General features: G+C 40.4%; 1 pseudogene; it reads right to left on the bottom strand.

Annotated features, from left to right (window-relative positions):
* Positions 1 to 9,111: 9,111 nt before the first annotated feature.
* On the bottom strand, positions 9,112 to 9,631 carry LOC110314367 (annotated as a pseudogene).
* Between the last annotated feature and the right edge of the window lie 245 nt (positions 9,632 to 9,876).

The following is a 9,876-nucleotide window of genomic DNA, read 5'->3' as shown; positions in this document are numbered from 1 at the left end:
TCTCCCTTTGGGTTTTCTTTATTGTTTCTACTTCCATTTTCAGATCCTTAATGGTTTTTTTCCATTCCATCCCCTGTTTGGTTGTGTTTTCCTGTAATTCTTTAAGGGATTTTTGTGTTTTTTTCTAGCTCTTTAGCAGTGTTTTCCTCTAATTCTTTAAGGGATTTTTGTGTTTCTTCTAGCTATTTAGCTCTGTTTTCCTGAAATTCTTTAAGGAATTTTTGGGTTTCTTCTACCTGTTTAGTAGTATTTTCCTGTAGTTCTTTAAGGACTTCTACCTGTTAAGCAGTGGTCTCCTGTAATTCATCAAGGGATTTTTGTGCTTCCTCTTTAAGGGCTTCTACTTGTTTTGCATTGCTCTCCTGTATTTCTTTGAGTGAGTTATTAATGTCCTTCTTCAAATCTTCTACCATCATCATGAAATATGACTTTAAATCCATATCTTGCTTTTTGGGTGTGTTGGGGTATCCAGGACTTGCTGTGGTGGGCATACTGGGTTCTGATGCTGCCCAGTGTTCTTGGTTTCTGTTAGTAAAATTCTTACATTTGCCTTTCTCCATCTGGAAATCTCTGGTGTTAATGTTCAAGCTGTCTCTGGCTGGAGTTTGTTTCTCCTGTGATTCTGTTAGCCTCTGTCAGCACTCCTGGGAATCCAACTCTACCCTGCATCCCCATGGTCAGACCATTCTCTGCAGGCAAGCTCTCCTCTCTCAAGGTAGGTGTCCAGGAGTGTGGAGCTCTGATCCTCCTTCTGTGTCTTGGGGTCAGAGACCTCCCTGTAGACTGACTCTCCTCCAGTGATCCAGAGGACCTACCATGTGGAGGGTCCTCCAGAGTGCTCTGCTGCCTCTGCTGGGGTTACAAAGTGCGATGGCAGGGATGTCCCCAACCTGACCAGAACCCTGCCTCTGGGCGGGTGGTGTCCCTTTGTACCTGTTCCTGCTGGCACATGTACCACCTGGATTCTCTGGAGTTGATTGTGTTCCACTCACCCGTGATCCCGAGGACCTGAAGTGTGGAGAGTCTTCCGGAGGACTCAGCTGCCTCCACAGTGATCCTAAAATCCCATGGCAGTCCTCTAGGGACCGTGGGGATTTCCGCCAACTCCACGCCCTAGGTGACCCAGTGCTGATGCAGACCAATAGCTGACTGTGAGCAAATGATTCTGTGTTTGCCAGGCACTGGCATAGCCTCACAAAAGACAGCTATATCAGGGTCACTTCAGTGAAATCTTGCTGGCATGTGCAATAGTGTCTGGGATTGGTGGCTGATGATGGGATGGATCCCCGGATGGGGTAGTCTCTGGAATGTCCATCCTTTCATCTTAGCTCCAAACTTTGTCTCTGTAACTCCTTTCATGGGGATTTTGTTCCCTATTCTAGGGAGGAATGAAATATCCACACTTGGTCTTCCTTCTCCTTGGTTTTCTTGTGTTTTGCAATTTGCATCTTGGGTATTTTAGGTTTCTGGACTAATATCTGCTTATCAGTAAGTGCATATCTATTGACTTCTTTTGTGATTGGGTTATCTCACTAAGGATGATATCCTCCAGATACATCCATTTGTCCAAGAATTTCATAAATTCATTGTTTTTAAAAGCTGAGTAGTCCTCCGTTGTGTAAACGTACCACATTTTCTGTATCCATTCCTCTATTGAGGGACATCTGGGTTCTTTCCAGCTTCTGGCTATTATAAATAAGGCTGCTATGAACATAGTGGATCATGCGTCCTTATTACCAGTTGGAACATCTTCTGGGTATATGCCCAGAAGAGGTATTGCTGGGTCTTCCAGTAGTACTATGTCCAATTTTCTGAGGAATTGCCAGACTGATTTCCAGAGTGGTTGTACAAGTTTTTAACACCACCAGCAATGGATGAGTGTTCCTCTTTTTCCACATCCTTGCCAGCATATTTTTAAATTAATTCTTCTAATTCCTTGTGAGATATGGGCCTGTTTAGATAGTTTACCTGTCCTTGATTTAACTTTGGTATGTGACATCTGTCTAGAAAACCATCCATTTCATCTAGATTTTCCAGTTTTGTTGAATATGGGCTTTTATAGTAGGATCTGATGTTTTTTTTTGAATTTCTTCCTTTTCTGTTGTTATGATTCCTACTTCATTTCTGAATGTATTAATTTGGAAACTGACTCTGGGTCCTTTAGTTAGTTTGTCTAGGGGTTTATATATAGTGTTGATTCTCTCAAAGAACCAGCTTTTGGTTTAGTTGATTCTTTGTATTGTTCTCTTTGTTTCTATTTGGTTGATTTCGACCCTGAATTTAATTATTTCCTGCCTTCTACTATTCTTGGGTGAGTTTGATCCTTTTTCTTCAAGAGCTCTCAGGTGTGATCTTAAGTTGTTAGTGTAAGATCTCTCCAGTTTCTTTACCAGGGCACTTAATGATATGAATTTTCCTCTTAGCATTGCTTTCATTGTGTCCCATAAGATTGGGTATGATGTCTTAGAATTTTCATTAAATTCTAGGGAGTCTTTAATTTCTTTCTTATTTCTTCCCTGCCTGATCAAGTTATCATTGAATAGAGTTGTTCAGTTTCCATGTGCATGTGGACTTTCTGTTGTTTTAGTTGTTGTTGAAGACAAGCCTTATGCCATGGTGATCTGATATGATGCATGGGATTATTTTAATCTTCTTGTATCAGTTGAGAGTTGTTTTGTGACCAATTATATGGTCAATTTTGAAGAAGGTACAGTGAGGTGCTGAGAAGAAGATGTATAGTTTTGTCTTAGGGTGAAATATTCTATAGGTATTATTTAAATCCACTTGGCTTATAACTTCTATTAGTTTGACTGTTTCTCTGTTTAATTTCTGTTGCAAAGACCTGTCCATTTTCTGAGAGTGGGGAGTTGAAGTCTCCCACTCTTGTGTGGGTTTCAATGTGTGTTTGGAACTTCAGTAAAGTTTCTTTTATGAATATGGGTGCCCTTGAATTTGGGACATAGATGTTCAGAATTGAGACTTTCTCTTGGTGGATTTTTCCTTTGAAAATCCCTATGAAGTGCCCTTCCTCATCACACTTAATAACTTTTGGTTGAAAGTCCATTTTATTTGATATTAGGATGATAACTTCAGCTTGTTTCCTGGGACCATTTGCTTGGAAGACCTTTTTTCATCATTTTACTCTGAGATAGTGTCCTTATTTATTATTCAGATGTGTTTCTAGTATGCAGCAAAATGCTAGATCTTGTTTGTGTATCCAGTCTGTTAGCTTATGTCTTTTTATAGGTGAGTTGAGTCCATTAATATTGAAAGATATTAAAGACAGATAACTGTTGGTTCCTGATATGTTTGGTTTTTTAGGTGACTTTGTGTGCTCATGGTTCTCTCCTTTTGGCTTTGTTGTGAGATGCTTAATATCTTTTCTTTGGTGTAAGTATCTTCCATGCTTTGGCATTTTCCTTCTAGGATTCTCTGTAGGGCTGGATTGGTAGATAGACATTGTTTGAATTTGCTTTTGTCATGGAATATTTTGTTTTTCCATGTATGTTGATTGAGACATTTGTTGGGTACAGTAGCCTAGACTGGCATTTGTGTTCTCTTAGAGTCTGCATGACCTCTGAACAGGCTCTTTTGGCTTTCATAGTCTCTGCTGAGAAGTCTGGTGTAATTCTGATAGGTCTAACTTTGTATGTTACTTGGCCCTTTTCCTTGCAGCTTTTAACATTTTTTCTTTGTTCTGTGTTTTTACTGATTTGATTATTATGTGATGAGAAGATTTTCTTTTCTGTAGTGTTCTGTAAGCTTCTTGTACCTTTATGGCCATCTCTTTCTTTAGGTTGGGGAAGTTTTCTTCTATGATTTTGTTGAAGATATTTTCAGGTCCTTCTATTTCAATAATTCTTAGATTTGGTCTTTTCATTGTTTTGTGAATTTCCTGTGTTAGGAGTATTTTACATTTTGAATTTTCTTTGACAGTTTTGTAAATTTCGTCTATGGTATCTTTATGCCTGAGTTTCTCTCTTCTATCTCTTGTATTATGTTGGTGATACTTGCATCTGTAATTCCTGACCTCTTTTCTATGTTTTCCATTTCCAGATTTGTCTACATTTGTGTTTTCTTTATTGTTTCTACTTCCACTTTTATGTCTTGGACTGCTTTATCAATTCCTTCATCTTTTTTATTGTATTTTCCATAATTTCTTTAAGGGACTTGTTTGTTTTCTCCTTAAGGCTTCTATCTCTTTTCCTCTGTTTTCCTGTAATACTTTCAGAGAGCTATTTATAGCCTCCTTAAAGGACTCTATTATCTTCATGAGATAGGATTTTAAGTCAACTTCTTGATTTTCAAGTGTGTTGATGTAGTCAAAGCTTGCTGTGGTGGGAGAACTGGATTCTGATGATGCTCATGTATATTGGGTTCTGTTGCTTATGGTCTTGCACTTGCCTCTCGACATACGATTATCCCTGGTGTTTGCTGGTCTGGGTGACTCTGTCTGGAGTCTGCCTCCTTTGTCCCTGGGTTGCTTCAGATCTCCTGATTGCCCTGTGTCTCAGGCTGTATCAGATCACCTGTGGGGCCTTCCAACTCAGGGCTCTTCAGAGGGGCAGAGAAGTTGCTGATATGTTGCTCTGACTGCAGTAGATCTCCCAAGAGGCCTTCAAATTGTTCGGTAGTCTGAGGAGCAGTCAACCTGTTGTCCTGTATGAAAAATTTCTCCAGGGGCCCTATGCACTGTGGTTTCTACTTCTCTGTATGCAGCAGAAATCCCAGGAGGCTTTCAGTCTGTCAGGTCAGTTGTTCTTGATGCTACAGAGCCTCCAGGAGATCTTCAGACTCTGGTGTCTGTTGCTCAGTTGCCCTGTGTACAGAGGAGCTCCTGGGATGCCTTCAAGCGTGTTTTCAGAGAAGTAGACAAGCTGATGATCAGTTGCTCAGTTTCCTTCTGTGCAGCACATAGATATCCTGAGATGTCTCAGGCTGTAGTGTCAGTTGCCCGACTGCTCAGAGTACAGAAGATCTTTTGATATGGCTCAGGATATGGTATCAAAGGCTCTGAGTGCAGTGGTTTCTCTAGAATGGCTTGAGATATGGTTTCTTCATGGAAGAAGAGAAGCTAGCAGTCTGGCCCAGCATAAATTACAGGGTGGAAGGGTGGAAGGGGCAGAATTGGAGTGGTATTTGAATGGCAGGGGGGCGTTTTGGTAGGTCATGGATCCTGAGTCTACTGGCCTCCCAGCAGGCAGCTCTGGGAATTGGGACTTTGGGGAGGGGTGTCTTAAAACTGCTCTGAGTTTCTGCTGAAGGGGCCCTGATATAGCGGCCTCTTGTGAGGTTATGACAGTGCCTGGCAAACACAGAAGTGGATGCTCACAGTCAGCTATTGGATGGAACATAGGGCCCCCAATGGAGGAGCTAGAGAAAGTACCCAAGGAGTTGTAGGGGGCTNCAACCCTGTAGGTGCAACAACAATATGAACTAACCAGTACCCCCTGAGCTCNCNTCTCTAGCTGCATATGTAGCAGAAGATGGCCTAATCGGCCATCATTGGGAAGAGAGGCCCCTTGGTCTTGTAAACTTTATATGACCCAGCACAGGGGAAGGCCAGGGCCAAGTAGTGGGAGTGGGTGTGTAGGGGAGCAGGGGTGGGGGTGGGGTATAGGGAACTTTCGGGATAGCATTTAAAATGTAATAAAGAAAATAATAAATAAATAAATAAACAAAAACAAACAAACAAACAAAAACCTGCTCTGAGTGCAGTGGATACTCTAGGATGGGTCAGGATATGGTGTCTTCATGGGAGCAGACAAGCTGGGAGTCTTGAGATTCTCTCTTCTATGTCTTGTATTCTGTTGGTGATGCTTGCTTTGATAACTCCTGATGTCTTTTCTAGGTTTTCCATGTCCACGGTTACTTCTCTTTGTGATTTCTTTTTTGGTTCTAGTTCCATTTTGAGATCTTGGATAGTTTTGTTCAATTCCTTCACCTGTTTGGTTGTGTTTTCCTATATTTCTTTAATGGATTTGTGTTTTGTCTTTAAGAACTTATACCTGTTTTTTTGTGTTGTCTTATATTTATTTAGGGGAGTTATTTATGTTCTCTGTAGGGTTCTCTATCATTTTCATGATATGGTATTTTGGGATAGAATCTTATTTTTTTCAGTTGTATGGGGGTATCCAGAGCTTGCCATGTTGAGAGAACTAACTTCTGATGGTACCGTGATACCTTGGTTTCTGTTTGTTATGTCTTTGTGCTTGCCTCTTGCCATGTGGTTATCTCTGGTATTAACTGACCTTGCTATCTCTGACTGGAGCCTGTCCTTCTGGTGAGCCTGGTTATGATGGACCTCCTTGAGTTGTGTGTCTCTAGGTGCAGGAGGATGTCTGGAGCATCCAATCTGTGAGTCTAGGAGCCTGATTGTGAAGGACCTGCTGTCCTTTCAAATTTTCTGTGGGTGTGGGCTGGAGGAGGAGGCTGTAACACCTGATATTCCCCTGGGTGCAATTGTGGACCCTTTGGTTTGTCTTCATCAGATAGGTCCTGTGTCTGTTTGGCCCCATGGTGGTCCCAGTTATGCCAGGTATTGTAGCGGGATTTTTCTTTGATTAATTGATTGGATAATAAAGACAACAAGAATCCAATCAATGTGTGCTGAGGAGGTGGGACTTCTGGTTCTGAGAGAGGAAGAGGGAATGCGGGAGAAAGGAATGTCCCTTTTTGGATGGAAAGGTGGTAGCAAAGTAGGCAATATATAGACAGAGGTCTGTTAGATCTGGTGGCAGAATCCACCAGAATCCATCACTGGAAGATTTCCAACGTAGAATAGTTCATGAGTTCAGGATCATAGATACTGTGCCCAGCTGTGGTTGTGTCTTCTGTTGATTCTAAGCTAAGATTTTTTTCCATTTCAAGGAAATTCAACCGAGCTCTAGGGTGAAGGTAACCACAACAAGATATTTGGGCAGCTCGGGTCTTACCTGTGAGCTTGGTTGTGATGGACTTCTGGGAGTCAAGTTGTCTCTAGGTGTATGAGGGTGTCTGGAGTGCTAGTTCTACCCCAGGTGGAGTTGCAGGCCAGAAGGAAGATGTTTCTCCATCAGTGGCAATACACATAATTTTTAAAAATTAAAAATGGAAAATTAAAATGAATTATATATTTGTTTTCCAGAATCCATCTCTCTAGTAATATTTCCAGAAATATGACCTATTATCTATCACAGCACAGAAGTATCTTGGAGGATTATGTGTCATAGTAGAACAAAATCAAGTGCAAATATATAATCATAAAATAAGCAACAAAAGGATCGTCACTCCAAAACAATCAGTTGATAGGAGAATAATAAGGAATTATATTTGAAGATACGCATGCTATAGGAAACAGAAACACATTCGTGCAAAGGGAAATAATTATAAGACAAAATTAAAAGTTCAGGTACCTATACCCAATGCTCTTTGTTTCACCATAGCTTACATGAACCTTTTAGTTTGGAGACCTGTTGTATAATGTGATTTGTTTGGGACCCACTGCTTATTTCTAACAGGTACTTATTGCATAAGTGGGCTTCAAGTAATTTTTGGAGATAGCCATTACTACAAATACATCTGTGTACAAGCAGCCTAATTGGAGTGTAGCAGCTCTAATGAGGAATTATTTGAATAATTTTGTCATAGAAATATGTGTATGGGTATTCTACTTCCAGGTTTTATATTGTTGACTCTATTTTAATACTTATAACTTTAAAATTATTCCAATAAAAGTTAGGAAGGAAGAAAGGGAATGAAGAATGGAGAGAAAAGAAAGGACACGGGGAGAGTGTGAGAAAAATAAATTTTTAATCAGAAATATAGGTTTGGAGTTCTCCATACAAAAATAATAGTAGCTTTCATTTTGTCAGCACATTGCAAATAACTTTTTGATTATGAAAGTTTTGCTTTAGGATCATGGTATTTATCATGGCATCATAGGATCAAAATATATCAGTTGGTGGCTGGTATGAGATTTGATTGTCAGGCAACCTTTGAAGCTAGCAAGCAATATATTCATTGCAGCTTTGAAATAGGAGGCTGTAAGATTATCATTTATTCTACTTATATAATTGCTGTGTCAGAGTCTTTCTAGTTCTTTCTAGCTTATCCTTTCTAGTTCTTTCTGAACTCTGGTTGTCTGTTTCAACTCAGCTGTTCTGGCTCAAACACTTCTCCAAATTGACTAATTCAATATGGCTTCTTCAGCTTTTTGCTGAATTGCTTCTCTACTTGGAAAAAAAAACTGCCTCTGAATTCTCATAACTGAACTGCACTGACTGCATTGACTGCACTGACTTCATGAACTGGACAGAACTGCATTGCCTGAAGTCAACTGATCTCCGTCCCTCTTGTCTGTTCTCATGAGAGTTTGATATCCCCTTTCAGTCTGATAAATGCATCTCTGTTCTGCCCCTTGAATATACCATACTTCCGAACATGACTGCTTCCTTACCTACATTGTTTGGGATTAAAGGTATATACTAAAGTTACATCTGTATTCCAGCCAAAGTAGCCATATTGCTATATTAAAATCTGCAGGAAGCCTGTGGTTTATGTCACTGTGAATTTCCATTCCTTTTCTTATCTTCTTTTCTTTTCTTTTTTTCTTTTCTTTCTTTCTCTCTCTCTCTCTCTCTCTCTCTCTCTCTCTCTCTCTCTCTCTCTTTTTTTTTTTTTTTTTTTTTTTTTTTTTTTTTTTTTTCTTTCTCTCTCTCTCTCTCTCTCTCTCTCTCTCTCTCTCTCTCTCTCTCTCTCTCTCTCCAATAAAACGTGCACCACTTTATTCAGATATTTATCTCAAAATGTAAAAAGTGTTAAAAATGTGTTCTGAACTTCACCATTGTTTTGGCAAATGCTAAGGACTGAATCTGGGGGTTCACAAAATTTTAAATCTGGGTAGGTGGATCAAGAGGTTTTCAAAGGTTGTCCAACCCCCAATAGAAAAGGAAAGCTTCAAGAAACACAGGATCAAACATGGGACCCTATGAAGAACGTCTGCTGATTTAGCACCAACCCAAGTCCCTTCTACTACCCAAACTATACTCTTCAATGAGAAAACCATTCTTGAACTTGTTCAGGAACATATGGAACATGGTGGCTGTAGCAAGCAGCTACCTGACCAGAGGGTTAGGACCTGCCCCTATGCTTTTTGGCAGGAAGGATGCCACACAGCTTAATTTCCTTTTCATTTACATCCCCACTTTCTTCTTCAAAAAGATCATTGATTATACAAATGACCTAATGTTGACCATTAATCTACACAAGACTGGAACTGGACTTTAGGCCGAAGGTTGCAGGTGGTTGGAGCTGGAAACCATATAGACTGAGCCTGTGCTGGCAAGACAACTTGAGGTTGACCACAGGAACTGCTATCTTCTGATTGTTATGATCCCGGGCCACAACTTCTACAACATTACACTCATCCTTGGCCCGCTCGGTAATGCATGTTCAATGCCAGCACCTGTTCCCTATCATCCTCTTTCCCAATCTTGAAAGTAAAGGAGCTTGTGTAGCTGGAAAGCTCACACCGGAAGAAGAAATTATCCATTGTGATTGGAGCAGGGACCCTCAGGTCCCCCAAAACCCCAGCCTGGGCCTGGCTCACTTGATTCAAGAATGCTAAAGCAGCTGTGGTAACAAAGGCCATGCTGAAATGACCTTGAACTTGAATTACCATTTCTAATGACATTCTTTTAAGAGCATACTGAGAAGGAATTTCAGGTGACATTGCTTAATTAATTGGGACATTTCTGACATGGTACTATGTATGTCTTAGTCAGGGTTTCTATTCCTGCACAAACATCATGACCAAGAAGCAAGTTGGGGAGGAAAGGGTTTATTCGACTTACATTTCCATACTGCTGTTGATCACCAAAGGATGCAGGACTGGAA

Source organism: Mus pahari, chromosome X (genome assembly GCF_900095145.1).
Source record: "Mus pahari chromosome X, PAHARI_EIJ_v1.1, whole genome shotgun sequence".
NCBI classification, from domain to species: domain Eukaryota; kingdom Metazoa; phylum Chordata; class Mammalia; order Rodentia; family Muridae; genus Mus; species Mus pahari.
Note: the sequence above shows the minus strand (reverse complement) of the source record. Positions and strands in the feature narration are given on the sequence as shown.